At 33.9% G+C, this 23,330-nt stretch overlaps 1 long non-coding RNA gene across 4 annotated transcripts in view; it reads right to left on the reverse strand.

The window, feature by feature from the left end:
- LOC141584319 (uncharacterized) overlaps positions 1-23,330 on the reverse strand; it is a 630,894-nt gene that overhangs the window by 277,254 nt on the left and 330,310 nt on the right. For all 4 annotated transcript variants that reach the window (XR_012517309.1, XR_012517307.1, XR_012517308.1 and 1 more), the window contains one exon: positions 23,015-23,101. This is a non-coding gene — a long non-coding RNA (uncharacterized LOC141584319). The remainder of the gene's footprint in view (positions 1-23,014; positions 23,102-23,330) is intronic.

Raw genomic sequence — 23,330 nt, forward strand, 5'->3', positions numbered from 1 at the left:
GGTAGTTCATTCCCTTTTTATTTAATAAGAATCTGTTTTCTTATCCTATGCTTGGTTTGATTAATAGTAGAGTACATTAGGATGTTTAACCACTTACTCATATAGGTATTCAACACCTAAATACATAGTTTGTATTATGCTTATAAAGCACATAAATATAATTTATATAAAATTATATATATTTTATTCATATTTTTATAAATAAAATTATAGCCATAAAATTAAGATGCTTAAGTTTTGAGATAAGAAGAAAAAGAGCTTAGCATGTTTAGATAAAACATAGTGATAGTTTAACCAAAGAGATTATACATATATATATTTGGAGCAGATTAACTTTATCTGGCTCTTGAAGGAAAGATAGGAATTGAAGCCCCAGAAATAAAAAGGATATGAGATGGAATTAAGATATCATCAGAGCATTGATATTCTCATCTGATTGTTTTTTCTTAAAAGTGGTTAGTATTTTCTGCTTTGAATTATTTGCTCTCTATTCTTAAGAAATCTTAAGTCTGCATCTTAATTTAGACATTCTTAATGATTACATCATAAACTTTTAAGAAAACAATTTATGTATATTTTAGTCACATTTTGAGTGCCTACTATTTGCCTTTCAGAAATAAAAGATACTGTCTTTACCCTCTGGGAACTCACAATCTATTAATAAACAATTATGATGGGTAATTAATATTATTCCATTCAATGTTTCCATTTTGGTAGAGAAGCAGATGACTTATAGTCAAGTTTATTCTTTGTGCATCAAATAATTATTGAGAGGGACAAAAATGTGTGTCAAATAATAATCTGCATTCTGCCATCCCAGAGTTAGTCTTTCCCCATCTCTCAGTTAGTAAAAATTACTCATTGATAGTAAGGGAAGATGTCATCTTCATTTCACCCTAGCAGTTGTAGATTGGCATATACATGTCTTCACTTCTTAAAACCAACAGAATTTGAGTAGCCTGTGCTCACTGAATTCTTAGCAATATGTGACTCACCTCGCACCAACTTCATGCCAGGAATTACTTAGAAAACACTCTTTATTGAAGTCATCATTTTTTTTCTTATGTAGAATATATTCACACAATGTGAACAACATAACACAACAGATGCTCTTGTTGTGAATTAAAAACAGAATATTTATAAACTTAACAAAAGGATAGGCAGATTTTTAAATGTCATGAACAACTTTGAAATGTTAATTATAAAACCTGAAATTTAAAAAATGTTTATATATAATATGGTTAGTCTTAATATTAAATGGATTTTATGAGACTTAGGAGCTAAAACACAAAAGAAAAATGAAAGGATCATCATTATATAATTTGCCACATATATTTACTATTATTAAAACAAAATAATCATAAAAAGTCTCTATCAATAGCTCCTAGAACATAAATATCTCAAACCATTTAGATAAATTATTTCTGATGGTAAAATTATACCTGAATTTTATTTTATTTATAATTTACTGTATTCTCAAAAATTCCCAAAACATATGTATATTTTTATCATCATAAAATATTAATATTTCTATAATGAAAAATTCCAAACATAAATTAAGAGAAAAATCCAATTAACCCTCACACATGCAAGTTCCTAATAATGATTAAGATTTTCCCAAGATTGCTTCATGCATCCCTTATTTTATCTTATTTTTTCAATGTTGAATTTATTTTGAAGTAAATCTCTGCTATCACATCATTTGCCTCTACATACTTCAGCGTTTATCCCCAAAAAGTATGAACAATTTAATGTATAAAGACAATGTCGTTATCATTTATTTTAAAAAGCAGTATTTCCTTAATACCAAATAATATCAAGCACATAATCAATTTTCCCAGATTTTTCAAAAACTCTTTTGTACTATTTGGTTTGTCTGAATCAAGATCTCCCAATTTCCACATATTGTTAACACTTGTGTGGAACACTTATGTGTCTGTATGTCTTTCAATATTTAACAGTTGTCACTTTTAAGTCACTCGTTTGTTTCAGAAAAAAAAAAAATTAACTTCTGAAGTGCTCCTATCCTTAACTTCCCATCTATTATGCTACTCTTAATTATAATCATTCTTTTTCATTCCATTTAGTCTAAGTATCAGTCTATGAAGATTTTCATCATGTCCTTACTTTCATTTTAGAAGAAATACCTTCTAGCAAGGATTTATTTCTATTTTACCATTTTCTCTGATGTATTTGGAGGAGCAGGATTTCCAATATCATTTAGAAAGAGAGAAAAATATTCTCCTTTCTGTGGGAATGGTTTTATTTTTAAGTTAGATAAATCCTACCAGAGGATAATAATTTGAAATATCTGTTCAAAACTTCTGCTTTTCAATAAGTGGAAAAGTCCAGCACTCTACATTGTTATAAAAAATTTGTTTGTGAGAACTTCCCTTTTGTCACTTGTGGTTGATTAAAATGTTTTTCTCTTTCTCAAGTCTTTTCCTGTAATGATTTTAGAACATTTTCATCACATACTTGATTATTTTTCTGCCTTTTTTCTTAATTTTTCTTTTGTGTTCTTTTATATTTATTAATATGTAATTATTATAGGACTATAAAACAACATACTTAAGTATACACAAAATCATAACAGATGTTGGTGAGGATGCAGAGAAAGACGAACACTTACACACTGTTGGTGGGAATGTAAATTAGTACAACCTCTATGAAAAACAGGATGTAGATTTCTCAAAGAACTAAAAATAGAGCTATTATTTGATCCAGTAATCTCACAACTGGGTATCCAATCAAAGGAAAAGAAATCATTATATCAAAAAGATACCTGCACTTGTATGTTTATCACAGCACTGTTCACAACAGCAAAGATATGTAATCACTCTAAGTGTCCATCAACGGATGATTGGATAAAGAAAATATGGTATATATACACCGTCTAATACTATGTAGCCATTAAAAAGAATGAAATAATGTCATTTCCAGCAATATGGATGCAACTGAAGGCCATTATCAGAAGTGAAACAACTGAGACACAGAAAGACAAACACCACATATTCTCACTTATAAGTAGGAGCTAAATGATATGTACACATGAATGTCAAGCATGGAATTATAAACAATGGATACTTGAAAGGTGAGAGGATAGGAAGATTTAGGTGATGAGAAATTACCTAATGAATTCAAAGTAGGTTATTCTGGTGATGAATACTCTCAAAACCCTGACTTCATCACTACACATTATAGCTATGTAATAAAATTACATCTGTATTTCATAAATTTATACAAATGGAAAAGAGTGTTAACCTAGTTTTTTGAAACATTGAATCTTTTGCTGAGTATTTTAAAAATATTAAATATGCCACTATGTCAACTTTATATTCCAAAATAACTTTAATGAGGACACTGAGTACATTTTTTTAGAAGTCTGATCTTTTATACATTTGAAAGAGAATTTTTTGTTGTTCTGAAAAAAATACATCTTATTCAGACTTTAGTGTTTTCTTTAAACCTGGATGAATAAAAACCTGCCAGGTTATTTCAGCAGTGCTTGCAACCTAGCTTCATCTTCTCTCTTCCAGAATCAGGCTTTGCTTCCATGAAGAAAATAGGGCACAGTAGAGCAGATTCAATAGCTTCCCACTGTCCTCACAACTCACTCACCTTAAACACTGTGTACCATGCCAAAGTGTCCTCCTTCCAGTCAAAATTTATATATTTATTTAGCTTTGTCTGAACATATGCTTGTTTTCCTCAACCATGTAGAATTATATTATTTGGGAATATAATGTACTACAACCAAACAAAAGCAAAGCACATGAATACTTGTTGTTTCTCCTGCTTTCTTATAAAGACGATTTTCAACAAGAAGGAAGGAAATATTACAGGTATTCCTTTACTCTAAGATCAAGATAAAATTTTTCTGATCCCAGCTACAGAAACTAGGAATTACTGATCAGGTTGCTGGAGTAATTCATCCCTTTTGCATTCAATTCATGGTGGTTTTTGTTTTTCTTTTACTATTATTTTAGTAAATTATTTCAAGCACATGACATGCAGGAGTGAACTGAGAGAAGATCAATACTAGCTTTAAATATTTCTTCTATTTGTATCCAAAGAGCAAATTCACATTCCTAGTCCAGTTTTTGACACTGAGACACATTGAGTCAATTCCTTTTCTTTCTTCAAATTTCCCACCTCTCTGGTTTTTTGCTCTTTTCTGTGTTTTTTCCAGCCAAGCACGCAACTTCATTGACCAGTCTTTATTATGCCATTGTACCTTCACATATGTTCCGGTGACACAAGCATTGAGAGGCTAATGAGTTATTTGAAAGAAAACATATTGGAAACATCAGGATATAAATTATTTTATTTAGAGTTATTTGTTATTAGCTTTTTAAAAATTCACCTATTTATCTATCTGTTTAACCCTGATTTTTTTGCCTAAATTGACTTGGCAGCACCTGTGTCAGGATTATCAGTGTTGGACTGTAAATTTCCCAGGGACAGATTATGTCTGTCTAACTTGCTGTGTACAGCAACTAATAAAGTGCATTACCAAGATAGATTCTCAATGTGTTTTGACGGTGATAAATTTTACTGAGTATATTCTAATACCTTATTCTGGTTAAAGTTTAAAGGAAAAACATTACTATCGGTAGATCACACAATTAATCCTAGTGCATTTGGAAAGAAAACTAAGACATGAAATGTATTTCAAGTTTAGATATGAATTATCTGACCTGTATTAATTTTGCATAAAAAACTTGTGTAAGATACAATCCAAATGTCATTTCATGGACAGTCATTTAAAAATTACTTGAAGATTAGGCTCCTGTTAATATCCAATTAATAATGCAATAGTTTATTTTTTAAAAATGTTTAATTTATTATTTAGTCATTTAACATTTTAAAGCTAGGTTTGGCTGAAGATTATTATACTTCATTGTGGACTGATACCAATAGATATATAATTTTTCAGTAATGAACATGCTGCTAGTATTCTGTTGATTTTACAGTTGCAGTTGTAAGTAGAAGGTCTCAAAAGAAATCACTTATAAAATAAGCAAAGATTTATCATAACATTTTTATTTGAAGTTAGTAATAATAAAATATACTCCAATGAATTTAGCAACCACTTTTCCTGTCAAAATTTTAAAGTGACTCTTATTATAGAAAAGTTTACTTTTTTACATATTGCTCAATGTATTTTCATCCAATGTAAGCAACAGGATTCTTTGTGGACTTGTTTTCAGACATAGCCATCTTGGATCATACCTAATTTACTCTAGCTTCTGAAGAATGTCTATTCCAGAAATTTTAGGAGAGACAATGCGATTTGGATTTTGCAATATTCATACCTAGGAAGCATTGTTCATGTCTTAGATGAGATGCATCAAGAGTCAGAGAATGCCCTATAGCCCTTCCATAATCCAATCCATGCAATATCACATCAAACAAATTTTATTTGAATTTCAATACAAAGTATATTCAAAAGGAAATTAAATATTTCACCATTTTAAATACGGAATGTTTCTTGTCTGTTCAATTAATTTAGAAATAGGAACATATGTAGATTGTTTTAATGTCAGGCTCTTTCATAGTTTGTGAATTAAAGCCTGTTTGATCCCTCTAATGCTGCCAACTGAAGTAGTGCATTTAGGGGTATTTATCCTCTGTTACCTACTATGGTATTTTGCTTATGTCCCTTTCTTGGAATATTCTTTTTTTCTCTTAAGACTGATTTCTCTGGAGAGAGATCCAAGATGGCTGATCACTAGCAGCTCGGGATTGTAGCTCCCAGTGAAAACGCAAAGAACGAGAGGACACCACAGCTTCACATGAATTCTTGTTGCTCACGCACCAGGAGATTCCCAGCGGAGGAGCCCCATGGGTCGCCAGCGTGACTCTTGTGACCGGCGAGGCGGTTTTGCCGGCACCTCAGAGCGTCGGTTCTCGGTGCAGAGTCAGAAAAGCACCATCAATCTTAATGCCGCTGATTTAGTCGGTGCAGTGGGTTGCTCAGATTTCGGCGCTGAGAATCAATAAGTTGGATGTCCACTCAGAAACCCAATTACAAAGACGGTAATTATAAAGACCACAGATGGATAAATCTACAACGAAGGGAAGAAAACAGTCAAAAAAGGCTGAGAATACCCGAGATCAGAACGCCTCTTCCTCAGCAGGGGATCCCAGTTCCTCATCAGCAACGGAACAAGGCTTGATGGAGAACGAGTGTGTTCCAATTACAGAAGCAGGCTTCAAAACGTGGATAATAAGAAACTTCTGTGAATTAAAAGAACTTGTTCTAACACAATCTAAAGGAACTAAGAACTTTGAAAAAAGGGTTGACGAAATGTCAACAAGAATACAAAATTTAGAGAGGAAAATAAGTGAATTGATGGAGCTGAAAAACACAATACGAGAACTACGTGAAGTATGCACAAGTTTTAACAGCCGAATTGATCAAGCAGAAGAAAGGATATCAGAGGTCAAAGACCAACTTAATGAAATAAAACTAGAAGACAAGATTAGAGAAAAAAGGATATAAAGGAATGAGCAAAGTCTCCAAGAAATATGGGACTATGTGAAAAGACCTAATCTACGCTTGATAGGTGTACCTGAATGTGACGAAGAGAATGAATCCAAGCTGGAAAATATGCTTCAGGAGATTATTCAGGAAAATTTTCCCAACTTAGTAAGGCAGGATAATATTCAACTCCAGGTAATATAGAGAACACCACAAAGATATTCCTCAAGAAGAGCAACTCCAAGGCACATAATTGTCAGATTCACCAGGGTTGAAATGAAGGAGAAAATACTAAGGGCAGCCAGAGAGAAAGGTCAGGTTACCCACAAAGGGAAGCCTATCAGACTTACAGCAGATGTCTCAGCAGAAACCCTACAAGCCAGAAGAGAGTGGGGACCAATATTCAACATCCTTAAAGAAAAGAATTTTCAACCAAGAATTTCACATCCAGCCAAACTAAGCTTCATAAGTGAAGGTAAAATAAAGTTTTTTGTGAACAAGCAAGCACTCAGAGAATTCATCACCACCAGGCCTGCTTTACAAGAGCTTCTGAAAGAACCACTACACATAGAAAGGAACAAACAGTATCAGCCTTTCTAAAAATTACCAAAAAGTAAAGAACATTAATATAATGAAGAATTTATATCAACTAATAGGCAAATGGCAGTATTAAACTCACATATATCATTATTAATTCTAAATTTAAATTGACTAAATTCCCCAATTCAAAGACAGACAGCCAATTTGGACAAAAAACTAAAACTGTATGCTGCATCCAGACCCATCTCACATTCAAGGATACACAAAGACTCAAAACAAAGGATGGAGAGAGACTTACCAACTAACCAGAGAGCAAAAATAAATAAATAAAAAGCAGAAGTTACAATTTTTGCCTCTGATAAAATAGTATTTAAAGCAACAAAGATCAAAAGAAGCAAAGAAGGACATTATATAACGATAAAAGAATCGATGCAACAACAAGAAGAGTTAAAGGTCCTAAATATATACGCACCCAATACAGGAATACCCAGACATACAAGACTTATAAAGAGACTTAGACTCCCACATAATAATAGTGGGAGACTTCAACATTAATATTAGACAGATCAATGAGACAGAAAATTAACAATGATATCCAGGACTTGAACTCAGATCTGGAACAAGTAAACGTAAATAACATTTATAGAACTCTCCACTTTACACAAAATATACACTCTTGTCAGTACCACATCATATCAACTTAGAAGTTTAAACGAAATGTTGGTTGGCTCCTTGTTTGTTACTCTCTTCCCTCATTTTCTTTCATGTCTCCATTATCAAGGACAATTGTAGGCATACCCATATTTAGACTGCATTCTAGCCCGGGCAACAAAGCAATACCCCTATTCTCTCTCCCTCTTCCTCTTTCTCTTTCTTCCTCTTCTTTATTCTTTTTCTTATTATTCTTTTTCTCTTTAAAAAAAAAAAAAAAGACTGATTTCTCGCACCTCTTACAAGTTTCCAGTTCAAGTTGTACCTTTAATTTGAGGGCTTTCTTGACCATTCTCATTTACAGTCCTCTAAGAATATGCCAAAATGTATTATTTGACACTCATAAAAAGCTGTCATGTGCCAATTGTCATTTTTGTTATTTAACTTTTATGTTATTGTTAAACTTGAAATGTTTACATACTTTTCCGTAGAAAATTCCATGTATTTGTTTCCTTGCCAAGAGGAATATAGAGGGTTCAATAAATATATAACAAAAAGTGAACAAAGAAAGTAAATGAAGGAAATGGTCTTCAGGGCATTCTCAAACTGAATAAACATTGTATGGCTACATGAAGTTGTTTCATTTGGGTAATACTAAATCTGCACTTTGGTGGCAAACAAAAAGAGGCTTTTCTACTAATGCTGGGAATGCAGAATTCATGCAATAAAGAGAGCTGATTTAATGCTATAAACAATATGGTTTCCTATTAGCTATTATGTTTTTGATGGATTAGAACTAGTCATATGTCCAGAAGTCTTGGCAACAAATACAGTTTTACAAATTGGAAAAAGTATTTCTTTCATAAGGAGAAGATAGGTGAGTAATGAAAAAATAGAGCAGTCACAAGTGGCTATTTGAGATAAGCCGGATTCAACATACACTCTAATTGGCAAGCGCTATCTTTATTTTTTTTTTTACCTGTTAGTGTTAGAAATAAACAGGATTGGATATTTTTCTAACTGAATTTGAAGGTAAGGAAATTATTAAGAAAGAATTTTATCTGGAAAGGTAAGTATCTGTCAGGGTAGGACAAGGGCTTTTCACATTTCGTTCACTTTATTTGCTTGTTTTTTTTTTTACTTGGTTGTTTTTAACTGAAATATTATATATACACAGATGCACACAAACAAAAACCAAAACAAAACTGAGGTTCTTGCAGGAAAAAGCAAGATGAACCATAAAGAGAAATCAGTTGATATTTAAAATTTGGTTTTTTTTTTAACATTTACAATAGGAAGTAGAGAAAATATAAGAAGAAAAATATATATAATCTTAGTAGAGAGACAAATCTATTTTAAAAAATTGATCTGTTTTGTCAGTAGAGTGAATCGGCAACCAACAGAATGGGAAAAAATTTTTGCAGTCTACCCATCTGACAAGGGGCTGATATCCAGAATTTACAAAGAACTAAAGCAGATCTACAAGAAAAAAACAAACAAGCCCATTCAAAAATGGGCAAAGGATATGAACAGATACTTTACAAAAGAAGACATACAGGAGGCCAACAAACATATGAAAAAATGCTCATCATCACTGGTCATCAGAGAAATGCAAATCAAAACCACATTGAGATACCATCTCACACCAGTTAGAATGGCGATCATTAAAAAATCAGGAAACAACAGATGCTGGAGAGGATGTGGAGAAATAGGAACACTTTTACACTGTTGGTGGGAATGTAAATTAATTCAACCATTGTGGAAGACAGTGTGGCGATTCCTCAAGGACCTAAAAATAGAAATCCCATTTGACCCAGCAATCCCATTACTGGGTATATATCCAAAGGATTATAAATCATTCTACCACAAGGACACGTGCACACAAATGTTCATTGCAGCACTGTTTACAATAGCAAAGATCCGGAACCAACCCAAATGCCCAACGATGATAGACTGGATAGGGAAAATGTGGTACATATACACCATGGAATATTATGCAGCCATCAAAAAAGATGAATTCACGTCCTTTGTAGGGACATGGATGAACCTGGAAACCATCATTCTCAGCAAACTGACACAAGAGCAGAAAATCAAACACCGTATATTCTCGCTCATAGGCGGGTGTTGAACAATGAGAACACATGGACACAGGGAGGGGAGCACTACACACTGGGGTCCGTTGGGGGGAAATGGGGGAGGGGCGGGGGGTGGGGAGGTAGGAAGAGATAGCATGGGGAGAAATGACAGATACAGGTGAGGGGACGGAAGGCAGCAAAGCACACTGCCATGTGTGTACCTATGCAACAATCTTGCATGTTCATCACATGTACCCCAAAACCTAAAATGCAATTAAAAAAAAATTGATCTGTTTTATTCATCACTGTAGATACTGACCTTTTATTTCCGAAGGCTTCTCTTACAATCATACTTCCACTTATGTTTGGAATTCAGAGCCCCTGTGTCTCTGAGAAACCTAACTCACTAAGGAAGTTTACTTCCCTACCTCTTTTATTTTCCATGCAGACTTTACAAAGAAATAAAAGGTGTCGTGTCTAATAACAAAAACAATGAAGTAAAATGCATTAACATTTTTTGGGAGAACTGTACTTTTTTCCTTCAACAATTTTTACATTTCACAAAGTTGGGCCTAAGTTATCTTTGTCATGAGTACTGAGTGTGAAAATTCTTAAACTTTTCAAGCTGGGGTTAGCAAATATATTTTCAGAATTTATAGATTATCTACCGGAATTATATGTGAATATTGTATTTTCATTTCAATAATTACCCTAAAAAAGACAACTAAATAAAGGCAACCTAAAAATAAGCTGGGACTTTTTAGATTTCACCTTCCACGGGATGTTGCATTTAGCATAACGAAGATAGCAACTGAAAGAATTTAAAATACATTTAACCTTTTTTGACATGTAAAAAGGACCTTGAAACCAATCCCATTTGTAATCCAAAATAATGGTTCCTGAAGATTCTCTCTCCTGTTTCTCTAGCTTTTAATATTGCTCACATCCTTCAACCTCTGTCTCTAAATTTTACTATTAACCCTTCTCTAAGCTCCTGAACATGTAACGATCTTTTACTTTTTCCTCTTTCCCTTGTCTCTCTTCTATATTTTTTCCAATAACTGAATCTTAACACACAGGCAAATACTTCCTCCTCCCATTTAGTATCTCTTGCCCATATCCACAAACTAAGCAAATGTGAAAGTATTTGACACATGTAAACAAACCTTATAATTTGCAAGGTAAGAACTAAGAAAAGAAGAGAGAATGCTCAGCTGGTGAGTCATGCAAAAGTAAGATAGAGAAGAGGCTGTAAATATTCATAAACCAGTAACTTTTTCAATTGTTAAACAGCATAATCGTTTTTGGAGGACTAAGTAATTTTCACTGTTTTTGAGCAACAGTCCCATTAGTGCTATGTGACCACATCAATTAAGAGTATTTCCCTTTAACATTACATTAAAAATAATTTTCAACCTGAGAACTAACGTTTATGAAAGACCGTAGTTACTTTCCCAACAGTCCTCAAATTTTCACATTTGAGAATGAATATTCTGAATTGAAAGTACATTGAACCCTCTAAAATGAGAGTAGGTGATTGGATAGACTTGAACAGCATATTGGGATGAAAAAAAATGGGAGAATAGTAGGGAATGAGAAAATGAAGAAATCTAGGTGTCAATAAGCACAAAATAGCAAGTATAGGAAGGAAATGGAAATGGGGAAATGCCAAATGTGTCTTGTGAGAGGAAGCAATAATTTCTACAGCCATCTAAGTTGGCTGGCTTGAACAAAAAATAGATGGAAATTCATTTTGTTAAAGGGGCCAGTTTAATCAACATTCTTTCAATAATATATATTCACTTATATTTGTTTTTTAATTGCTGGTTGAAAAGCAAAATGATCCAGTTTTCATGGAAAACAGTCTGGCAATTCGTCAAAAAGCGAAACATTGAATTACTTTATAATTCGGCAATTTCACTCCTACATATATACCCTAAAAAATTGAAAATAGGTACTCAAATATTCATATAAAAATGTCTGTAACAGTAAAAGTTAATAATAGGCAAAAGGTGAGAAAAATCCAACTGATTTTCAAGAGTATATTCCCTCCTGAAACTGTCCCATTCACAGCATCTAGGGCACAACACTATTCGGATTCGCTGTTCTGTTTGTGATTGCTCCGTCTCAGTTGTGTTTGCTTGTTTTGGCTTCTCTCTGTCTTAACTTCTAAATACTTTTTGCCTCAAAGCTTAGCCCTAAGCTTTCTTCTCTTTTCATCTAGAATCTTGGTCCCCAGAGAATCTCATTTATATATATAGATAAGATTCAAATTGTATCCATATGCTGTGGACAGCTTGTGTTTCAGGTTTGTATGTCCAACTGATTACTAGATACATCTTGGCTATCACATACATACTTCACATTTGGTACATCAAAAAGGAATCCTTGACATTCTCCTATACGTTTCTCTCTCTCAGTGTGTCCTACCTTAGTGAAAGGCATTATGTCTATCTTGGTGCTCCAGGCAAAAGCTGAGGAATGATCTTCCTCCTCCGTAATTCATTCTTATGTCCTATTTATTCTACCTGAAAAATACATCTACTTCCACTCCCCCCAGGTCGCTGTCGTCTCTCCCATGAGCAATGATAAAAGTGTTGTAACTCTTCTCATTACTTCCTCTCTTGCCTGTTCCAAAGCAGTCTCCACAAAACAGCCAGAATGATATTTTAAGAGCATAAATTATTCCCACTTAAAAGTTTTTAATTGGCTTCCGATTGCATTTAGAAGAAAATTCATATTTCTCTTCATCTTACAAAGCGTGACACAATCTGATCATGGTCTGACTACCTTTTCATTTCCTGTTCCTTAATAAACCTTTCCCAGCCACGATGAGTTTTTGTATTTCTTACAACCATCCATCTTGCTTTGGCTTCTTTCCATTTACTTTGATATGAATGCATATACTTCCAGTCTTTTGCTTGGCTAACTCCTCCCGCTTCATCTCTCAGCTTAAAGATCTCCGTCCCAGAGAAGCCTTTTCTAATCACACTATCTGAAATAAGACCCTCCTCCATCAATCTCTATATAGCTGGTCCTGCATATTTTCATCTTTAGCAATTCCAAATTTAGTATTTGTTTGTATGTGTTACTTTCTATTTGCAATATTGGACCGTAAGTGCCAGGAAAACAGGCTTTTCCCTCTTTTTCATCATGCCTTTGAGCAACCTTCCAAGAAAATACCAGGGAAATAGGGGAACTATCAGATTATTCATTCACACATCCAGTATAATTTCTGCTGCATATCATTTTTCTAATACATATTTTTAATCTAATGAATTCTTTACTAATTATTTATTACCTACCTGACACTCTAATAGGAGCTGGGCAATCAACAGGGAGCAGCAGTTTACAGTTTAGGCAGACTACTGATAAGTGAAAGGACGATACTAATCATATGTGCTCCAATAGGCAGCAGCACACAGCAATGTATGAAGTGTGTCTTTACTTCCTTGAAAACTGGTGAACCCTGGATCCAATTCCAGCCAAAGTCCTTAACAAGTGTGACAGCTGCTTCTTTCCTTTTGTCAAACCCCAGTTGTGCAGTGAGACACGTATACCTCATGTAGGATCCCCATGTAAGTGCTCCAGCCCACTGGCAGCTGTGTGAAACTGTCTTAAAAAACCAAGGCTTCGGATGACTCTAACCCCAACCACCATTTGTCTGACTGCAACTGCAGGACAGATCCCAAGGAAGATCACAATCGAGCCTGACCCAAAGCCAACCCAAATATCTGTAAGAAATATTAATAAATTGTTGTAAGCCACTAAGTTTTAAAGCGGTGTGTTATACAGCAATGGGTAACTAAAACAGTAATGACGTTTTTGTTTTTACTCCAGTGTTGCTAGGTTGTGTTTGTTAATGCGTGACAATAAAAGAAGAAGGAATACAATTGTTTAGGTAAGGGCAAATAAAGAAAAGAAAACATTAGGATCAGCATCACGTTGCTTTGTGGAAACTCAGGGTCTCTTAATGCTTCTTAAGGCCCCTTTATATACATGGATACACTCACCCATCCACCCACCCATTCATCTCCCCACCCATAATTCATTTAACATTTATGGAGGGAGCTCCTACTCTGAGGCAGCCTCTTTGTTAAGCAATGAGATGCAAGATGGAATGAAACAGGATTTTGCTCTCAAAGAAAATCTGATTAGGAAAATTTAGAATCATTCTAAAAATAAAACACAGGTAGATTGTGAGAGTTATAAAAATAGAAGACAATATTTTTGTTTGTTTGTTTTCCTCTTTGGTATTTTTGAAAACAACTATTTACCCTAAAAGTCTCAGATAGTTCTGTTAAATCAAAATCTCCAACCCACTTCTCTGTTTTCCCTATGCATTAGTTAAAACAAGTCTTGACTGAAAATAGTTGAGAATCTGCTATGGAATGTGTTGCTGTGGGGCTGGGTCTGAAAACAGAGAAAAGATAGAACAATTTTAAAAAGGTATGTGCATCACGCCCACTAGCCACTTACCAAGAAACACCAGCAGATGCATAAGTATGGGAGTCAGAGAAATAAGAATAATCATGTAGTCACCTTTAGAAACATCAGGTGCTCTAGTCACATCACTTGCAATTTCTAAATTGTATCTACATTTATTTATTCACATCACTTCATAAGTATATAGCTATGTTCATACAATATCAAATATTAAAGCAGATGAGATACCTGGGAACATTTATATTCACTTAATTGATATAGGCTATATAATATGGTTGGTGCTAATTCAAAAGCCATATTAGATTATTTACAGTTTTACTATCCAGGTGATTCTGCATTTCTTATATATTTTTATTAAGTATGTGTTCTGCTACAATGACACTGGGGGTAATTTAAAGTGTTCTGAACTGATTATAAATATCTATGCATTTTATTTTTTGTTTCCCTTCCATCTACCTAGTGGTTTTTCTACACGTATGTTTATCTTTGGTAGTCAGACCATGTTGCATGCAGTTAACCATAAAAAATTCATAAGTTTCTCAAGTTCACTTCAAAAGCAATACCTGGTCTGTCAAAATGCATTCTAAAATGTCAAAATGCTTTTCCATTATGGCTGTATTTGGTGCGGTGGTGCTTTATAACCCCAATGTGCTGGGAAAAAAGAGGTGAAAAGACTCATGTGGAGATCTGTTGCTGCAAAAAGTCAAAAAGCAATGCACTGATGTTTGGCTGAACATCCATAACCAGCAATGATTTAATAATTTATATTTGTAAATTATGTAAATGCATATTTAGACCTTGGAGAAAAACATGTCTTTAAAAACGGAAGTAAAAATCAATCATTAGGATTTTTTACTTATTTAAGATGAAACTAGCAAGATTAGCCCCCTTACAGTTAACACTCTTATTTTTAAGGTAGATATTAACCAGTAAACGTTTTTTAGACAACTAGGTATAAAGATATTGACAGTTTCAGTCTTAACATGCATTTTTCTATGCAGCCTCAATTTGGGGCATGAAGCATAACAGAATCATTATCAGAACTTGATAACTGCTGAATTGTAATTCTGCAAGCCATTCGTTATCGCATTTCGGTATTTACTATTCATCTTGATATATAGTTCAAAATACTTCATTGTATTGCTGCTAAGGTCACCTGCTCAGAAAACAAGCTTTTTGGTTTCTGTATCAGCAAGGCCAATTAGCTTTGTTCAGATTCCTGATCTTAGATGACCCTAGCACCTCAACTTCACTCCTTCACAATATTTTAGGAAATCTGTGTGATAAAGAATAGATATTAAATATATTTATGCAACTTCATCATTATAAAAGAAAAAATCTCAAATAAAGGGCATACTCATGTGAAACCATAACCGTAAGTACACGTGTGAGAGTTCATAATCACTATTACATAAATGCCTGTCTTACTTTTATACAGACATGAACAAAATTATTCTACTATGTGACAGACACTGTGCTGAGAATTGATGACACTTATAGCTGGGAAGAAATATAGACATTGTGCCTGTCCCCCTTGAGCTACATTCCCATAAGGAACATAATGTAGATGAAAACGCAAGTACCTTAGCCTCAACCTAGGGCCTCAGCATAAGGTAACTTCAACACCATGCCATCTTGGTTCAACCTATGCCAACAAATAATTTATACGATCTCTCTTGCCTTATCAGGAAAAAAAGAATTCTAGAATATAGCTGAAAGAAAATTAATGTAATATGAAATAATACATAATACATATTAATTCAGTTTAAGAATCTGACACATACAATTTTGTGGAAGATCAAAAAAATGTAATTATTCCTTTGATTTGTTTCTTCTGTGAGCACAGTCATTTTCTTCTATTGTTTGAATCATTTTGGGGTGGAGAAAAGGAAAATTGATATTAGTCAGAATCCAGTCTCCCCTGGGATCTTACTTCTGGCTGTCAAGTTTTCTGTGTTCCCATTTCTCTATAATACTGTAACTGACACTAGGTGGTCTGATTATTCTCTGAAAGATTTAAATTATATTAGTTCAAGTTCTTATCCCACACTCTAAGGAAAGTCCACTGACCTAAATCAAGATTTCTGTGATGTACTAGGCGCTTAAACATACCAGGTCCCTTCTGACCCTGAACCACTACCCTTGCCGAATCCAAAATTTCAGTCATTTCTCAACTCCTACTGCGGTTTCTCAGCTTCTCTTTCCTGCCCATGACACATGTCTATGCCTATTTCTTTTCCTTTATTTCCTCTATGTCTTAGTTTGTCTTGTGCTACTACAACAGAGTGCCTAAGACTGGGTAATTTATAGAGAACAGAAATTTATTTCTTACGGTTCTGGAAGCTATGAAGTCCAACACCAAGGCTCCAGCATCTAGTGAGGGCACATTTTGTGTGTCCTCACGTGGCAGAAGGCAGAAAGGCAAACAAGGATAAATGCTATGCCCTTACATGGCAGAGGGGCAGAAGAGTGGGAAAACCCCCTTCTGCAAGCCCTTTTTTATATTGATCCTACTCTATGAATGAGGGCAGAGCTCTCGTGACCTAAACATCTCTTAAACGTCCCTACCTCCCAACACCATTGGCACTGGTGATTAAGTTACCAACACACAAATTTTGGGGAATACATTCAGACCATAGCACCCCAAGATGACTTCATTTGTATGTATCTTTGAATATGTAGCAGCCTTCATTAAGTCTTGAAGTAAAAGATAAGCTTTAAAGTAATTAAAAATATGAGGCTTTAAGACTTAACCATCTTTCTTTAAAAATACGGCTGCTCAGTTTCTGACAAGCTGTGCAGGAATTTCTCTTCTGAAAAATTTCTGCATTTCAATGGTTTTCACATTATTATGCAGAAGTCAGCTCCTGCTACCCAGTTCACTCTTGACTGCAAAAATAAAGGACCATCCACTCCGGACACAAGTCATTTCTAGACCAGAATACCTACTCAAAGCTTTTTTTCCTTTTATTCTTTATTTATCAATCTCTATTGCAAGATAGATGAGAATCATATACAAAAGTGATTAACTTCCCACTAAGGCTAAATATGCTGCTTCAAATAGAAGACAGTGGTGAACAAAGGCACTTTGGTTTTTAAATAATTATTTTTCACTCTGTTAAAAAACCTTGCTCTGATTCTGAATTAGGTGCCTCCTCCTCACTCCCACAGAATTCTTCACAGAACAGATTACCCTCTATTGTCATTATCTATTTAATCATCTGTATCTTTCACTAGGCTTAGATTTCCACGAGGAAAGAAACTCTATACATTTTTATCTGTCTGTTTTTTTTTTTTTTTTTGTAGGACCTAGCATTGCCTGAAATTAGCTACTCAAGAAATATTTGTTATGTGAATGGATGAAAAATATTATATTCTTGACAATGACATCTGGATTTTCTACCTTTTCTCTATTTATAATATGTACAACATGGAAAATACTATGATCAAGTGATTATCATAAAAAGTACAAAACAAAAAACCCGAAACATACCACTAGGCAAGTCTCTCACTCAAAAGCTGAGGACCTTGTGGCCAGAGAAGAGAAGTGAGAGCTTAGTCTTCTCACCTGTAAGGCCTTCCCTAGGGCTAGAAATCAGATTTCCTGTCTTTCTGGGCCCTGCATCTTCCCATCATACCACGTCTTAGCCTGAGGAGTCAGACAACCTGCAACCCTGAACTAGGAAGAAGCTAGTAAACAGCTTTCCAGAGGCAGGCATTGATTGTTTTCGCATCTCCTTACAAGTAGTGTGGTAAATGGAGCAACTTCCAACTCCCAGAAACTTGAGATGGCTTTTTGAGTGTGGAAAAATAACCCAGCGGGGGCACCTGCGCCTTCAGCCTCCAAGGATGCCTTATATTCTTGGCAAAAGTACACTGGTTGCTCAAGGGCATCTTAGATTTTCAAAAGCTGTTTTTGGACACTAGGAAGCTTTAGTTTCATGAAGGTGATTTAAACTGCTTCCTTTGGGTGTGGAAGGATTAGGATTTAAGAATCGTAAGTGAGATTCATTAAGAATAATAAGGATTAACAGTCAAATACTGCTTGCTTGCTCGCTTATTTGTTCTGCAAATATATCTTCCGGGAAATATTTTCATTGCACACAAAAAATGAAAATAGTTGAAAAATAACTGATAATCCATAGGTTAGGAAAATTCCATTGAAGATAACCACTGCATAGTTAATTTCTACTGTGTCCCCCCCCTCTCTCCTAAAGATTTTCTGCATCCTGTCTCTTTGGCCTCATTTCCAACCTGTCCTTCATTCAATCCTGCATGTAGCTACAGATGACTTGCTGGAGTATATTGTGAGAGAGGTAATACACCAAAAATTGCCTCAATTGAAATCCCTGCTCCATCACTTTCTAGCTATGTGACCTTCTAGCTATGTGGTCTTCTTACTCGTCCATTGTTATAATACGTAAGGCACTTGCATAGCACATAATCATTTATCAGTAAACGTTACATAACACTGACAACACCTCCTTTACAATTCCAAAGCTACAAACTTGAATGTTTCTTTGTAGATTCTTTGATAACAAACCCTGACCTAACATGAACACATTTGACAGCAAAGCCTGACTTGAACTGACTTTAGATTGTATCTAGTCTGTATTCCACCCTAAAAGAAATAAATTATTTTATTTCATTAAAATAAATATTTATTTTACCGGAAAAAAAATAATTCATTTGATTACAAGGTGCATTATCAGATCTCACTGAGTGTTGTAGAATATGTGTGCTTATTGTGTTTCTGAAATCTAAAAAATATCTGAATTCAGAAATACATCTGTACCCAAGAACTTTGTATAACAATGGACTCCGTGGTTATAATTATTTTAATATAAGCCAAGCCCCTAAATAGACTATGTTTGTTTTAAATACCACTGACTCCCTCACAATATTTGAGTTATTCTCTTCCTATCCTTGTACTCCTCATTCAGTAAGTCCCAGATCAAGTATGTATAGCTCTGCAGAAGTGTCTTTACTAATCCGAACATTTGGATTGTTCCTCTTTTTGTCCCTCTGGTTCTTAACACTATGCTCCATACAGTTTTCTTTGCTTTACTTTGTAAATTGTATTTTTTTAAAAAAGTAAGTATTACATAAGTGAACATCTAAAATTTTTCCCCATGATGTTTTATGCTAACAATGTTCACTTTAGAAAAGTAATTACTGAATTTTCTAAAATCTGGTTTAAACTCATACTGAAGCGTTAGTCATTTTTAGTGACAAAATTGAATTGTGTAAATAATAAACATGCATTCTTTTTGTAACTTAAAGAAAACTATATTATTATAAGAAAACATGTACTGATATGTACTTATGTATAATTTCATTAAAAGTACATGAAAACCACAACAACAAAACAGCAGTCCGCTCATTGTCAAAAGAAAAAGTATTCCCTTGAATATTTCCTTGTGGTAAACAACCACAAATGTTTCCATAATCTGCTATTCTAGATGGTTTCATGTGATCAATTCCAGCAAGATATTAGAGGATATTTTGAAGCTTCTTAAATCTGTAAAATTATTATGCACTATATTTATTTTAAGATTGTATGCTCAGATAATTTGAGAAATTGTTCTTTTTTCGCATTTATTTTTTTCTCTGCACACAAATAACATGGTTGTAGAAAAATTAGAAAATATCTATAAGCAAAATTTATAAAAAATGTTGCTAGTAATCTCACTATTCAGAAATGATATTTATATATTTACAAAGTTATTTGCCTATATATGCATATTTAAATAGTATGTTCAGGTATGTGTATGTGTCCTTCTGTACATGCATATGTCAAAAGAAGGTTATCATGGATCTACTATGTTTTAGTTACAATAAAGTTGTTAGGAGTCCAAGAAAACAGTCATACTTTGGAATTTTTAAATATAATTAGATGGGGAGGAGGAAAAATTTTAAGTCAAAAACACATAAATATATCGTTACAAACTGACTTACTATGAAGGAAACAAGGCACTGAAGTATAGAAAAATGGTAGCAGTGGTGGATAGGGTAGTTAGAGAAGTCTCTGAGGAGAAAACTGTAATGGGCTTTGCGTGTACAATGCTGAACAAAGCAGAGAGCGACAAAGGATGAAGTGGAGAGGTCAACAGAGATGAGATCATGCAGTGGCTTGTATTGAGTTGTAGGAATAACAATTTACTTTGATGAACAATGAGAAAATATCAGAACTCTCTACAGAGAAACTGATGTATAATGTGGTTTCTTAGCCTCAGCATTACTGAGATTTTGAATCAGATAATTATTGTTATAGGGAGATATCTTTTGCATTTTAATATTTTTAATAGGACCCATGGCCTCTATCCACCAAATGCCATTAACATCTTCCTCAGTTATAACAACCAAAATGTTCCCAAACACTTCCAAATGTCCGCTGTTGGTTAAGAGCACATTTGTCCTGCTTAAGATCACTAGTTTAAGTGATTGAAAACTATTCTGACTGCTAAGTAAAGAATAAATTTGCTTCTTTTTTTTATTAAAGCATACCTGATTGAAACAGGCAGTTACCGTTTCACCACAAAGAAAATTAGCCTTAAAAATGACATTCAGAGGATTTCAGAGCAACAACAAGTAAACTGTATCCTCAATGCATTCATTAGCAGCTGAACCAACCAGCTTGAATCAAATATTATGTATATTATTATGTGATAAAATATATTAAAACTGTAAGTGTAATAGCATGTGAGAGTGAAAATGGGAAAGCAAGTCAAAGTGCAAAATGGAAGACAAGCAAGTGAGGTGGCTAGTTGTTGATATAGAAGATGGGATCTTAGACAAGGGAGACATGCCTTTGTGTATATGCTTTCTAGAGTGTCTTGGCATTATGGCCATGGAGAAGTTATAATAGCAAAGATTTGTTTCTGGAGCTAGAATAGGCATGGTTTGGCTCTATACTGTAGTCCAGCTATTTCCTCATTCCTTTGCTCCATTTCACAGCAAAATCTCTCACAGGGTTTTTTCATTTCCCAAAAAAAGAAGAAAATACATTATGCATATTATCTTGGCATATAGCCAAGATTACTTTCTGAATCAAATCATAAAAAATGGAATGTTTGATAAATGTTGTTTTAACAAATGACCTTCTGAATTGTTCCAAAAAAAAAAGAAGAAGAATAACTCTACACCTAGAAAATAAAATTCAAATAGATCAAAGACTTAAATTGGAAAACAAGACTTCAAAACTATGAGAAATAATACAGGAGAAGTTTTCCATGATATTGGAACAGAAGACGATATTTAGTGATGATACCAAGCAAATCGCATGAAAGAAAACAGTAGTTAAAATATCTGACATCATTAAACAAAATTTTCCTATCTTATAAAAGACCCCATAAACCAAGTATAAAGTCAAGACAGTCTTAGGAAATATGTTCATAATATGTATAATAGGCAGAATGAACATACACAATAGATAATTCACATCCGAAAGAAAACAACAATCCAAGCGAGATATGTGTTAAGTGATTCCTAACAGAGATACACCACATGCCCCTTCCCTCGCCCAAAATAATACCTATATCCAAATTTACTATTAGGAAAACACAGGTTAAAGCAAGAAGAGTCAATTTCACTCACAGAATATATTACATTTACAAAAGCAATCCTGACAATTTCCAATGTTATTAAACATGTGAAATACAAGAATTCTGACGGTGACTGATAAAAACAAATCAGAATAAACTGTTTTTCCATTTGTAAATATAAAATAATATTTCAAATATGCTATTTTTAAAACATCAAGAAATTTGGCTTCTGGGTACATGTATACCTTAGAGAAATTCTGTGCAAATATATCATGAGACATTGCAATATTGTTTATAGAAACAAAAATAAAGTCTTAATAGTAATATGATAAAAATAATTAAAGCAGTTAAAATGAAAGAACTGTATCCATATATCAACAGCCTAAAACTAAAAAAATTATATAATGTTAGCTATTATAAGTAACGTGCTACTAAACATTCTTGTGAATATATTTTTGGTACTCATATATACACATTTAGGTTGGGTGTTCACCAGAAAGTGAAATTGCTGGTTTGGAGGGCATTATGTGCCTTGCTTTAGTAGACTAGTTTAGCAGATTGTATTACAGCCCAGCAGTTTTCAAAGCCAATTTACAATCCAACAAATAGTAGAAAGCTGGGAATGACCCAAGCATAACCAGCAATAGAATGTATCAATAAATTGCAATACAATCATACAATGAAATGCTACTGAGAGAACAATTGTTTCATACTGAAGAAAGAGGTAAATATCATACACATAATGCTGTCAAAGAAGTGTGTGTATACGCACACACACACACACACACATATGTAACATATACATATGTGTATATGTTGTTCTAAAACTTTCAAAGACAGATTGGAAAAACTGAGATGAAATTCATAATAGTGTTCGTTTGTAAGGAAGAAGAAAAGAAGCCAGAGAATGAGCCTGGGAAGTTGAAAATAAAGAACTTCATTTATCTGTAATACTGAATTTATCTTACTAAACCTCTCAGCATTAAGATTGACAAATGTGGTAGGGGTGTGGATGTTTAACATCTTATTACCTGTATTTCAGTTTCTTTTAAATGTTTAAAAATATTTTAAACATAAAAATTAGAACTTTCTTACTCTCAGGAAATTGCAATCTAGCAACAGTGATGACTGGGAGGTTATGACAAGGAATCTGAAAGAGGCACAAAGTGCCCTGGGAAAGCAGTAAGAAGAGGTCAGTTGGTAGGGTGGGATATGGCGGTGTCATGTTCAGTGATCTGGTAGATAAGAGTAATGGACTTGGAGACACCTACCTGGATTTGAATCCTGGCTTCACTGCTTTCTTATTTTTGTAATCTGGGGTAAATTCTTTCACCTCTTCACTCCTGCCTTTCTTCAGGCTGTGAAATAGAGATAATGATAACATTTACTTCACAAGTTGTAAGAATTGGATGAGTTAACAAATATGAAACACTTAGAACCTTGCTGAGCACAATGAGACACTGATAAAGACCATGATGATTGTTTTCACCACAGAGGGATAAAAATTTATCAAGAAGTATAATGAGCCCTTTAGAAGTAGAACTTTGGAAGTATCATTTTGTCATCTGCCATATAACTGAGTTTAGT

This window comes from Saimiri boliviensis, chromosome 4, assembly GCF_048565385.1.
Source record: "Saimiri boliviensis isolate mSaiBol1 chromosome 4, mSaiBol1.pri, whole genome shotgun sequence".
Taxonomy (NCBI): Eukaryota; Metazoa; Chordata; class Mammalia; order Primates; family Cebidae; genus Saimiri; species Saimiri boliviensis.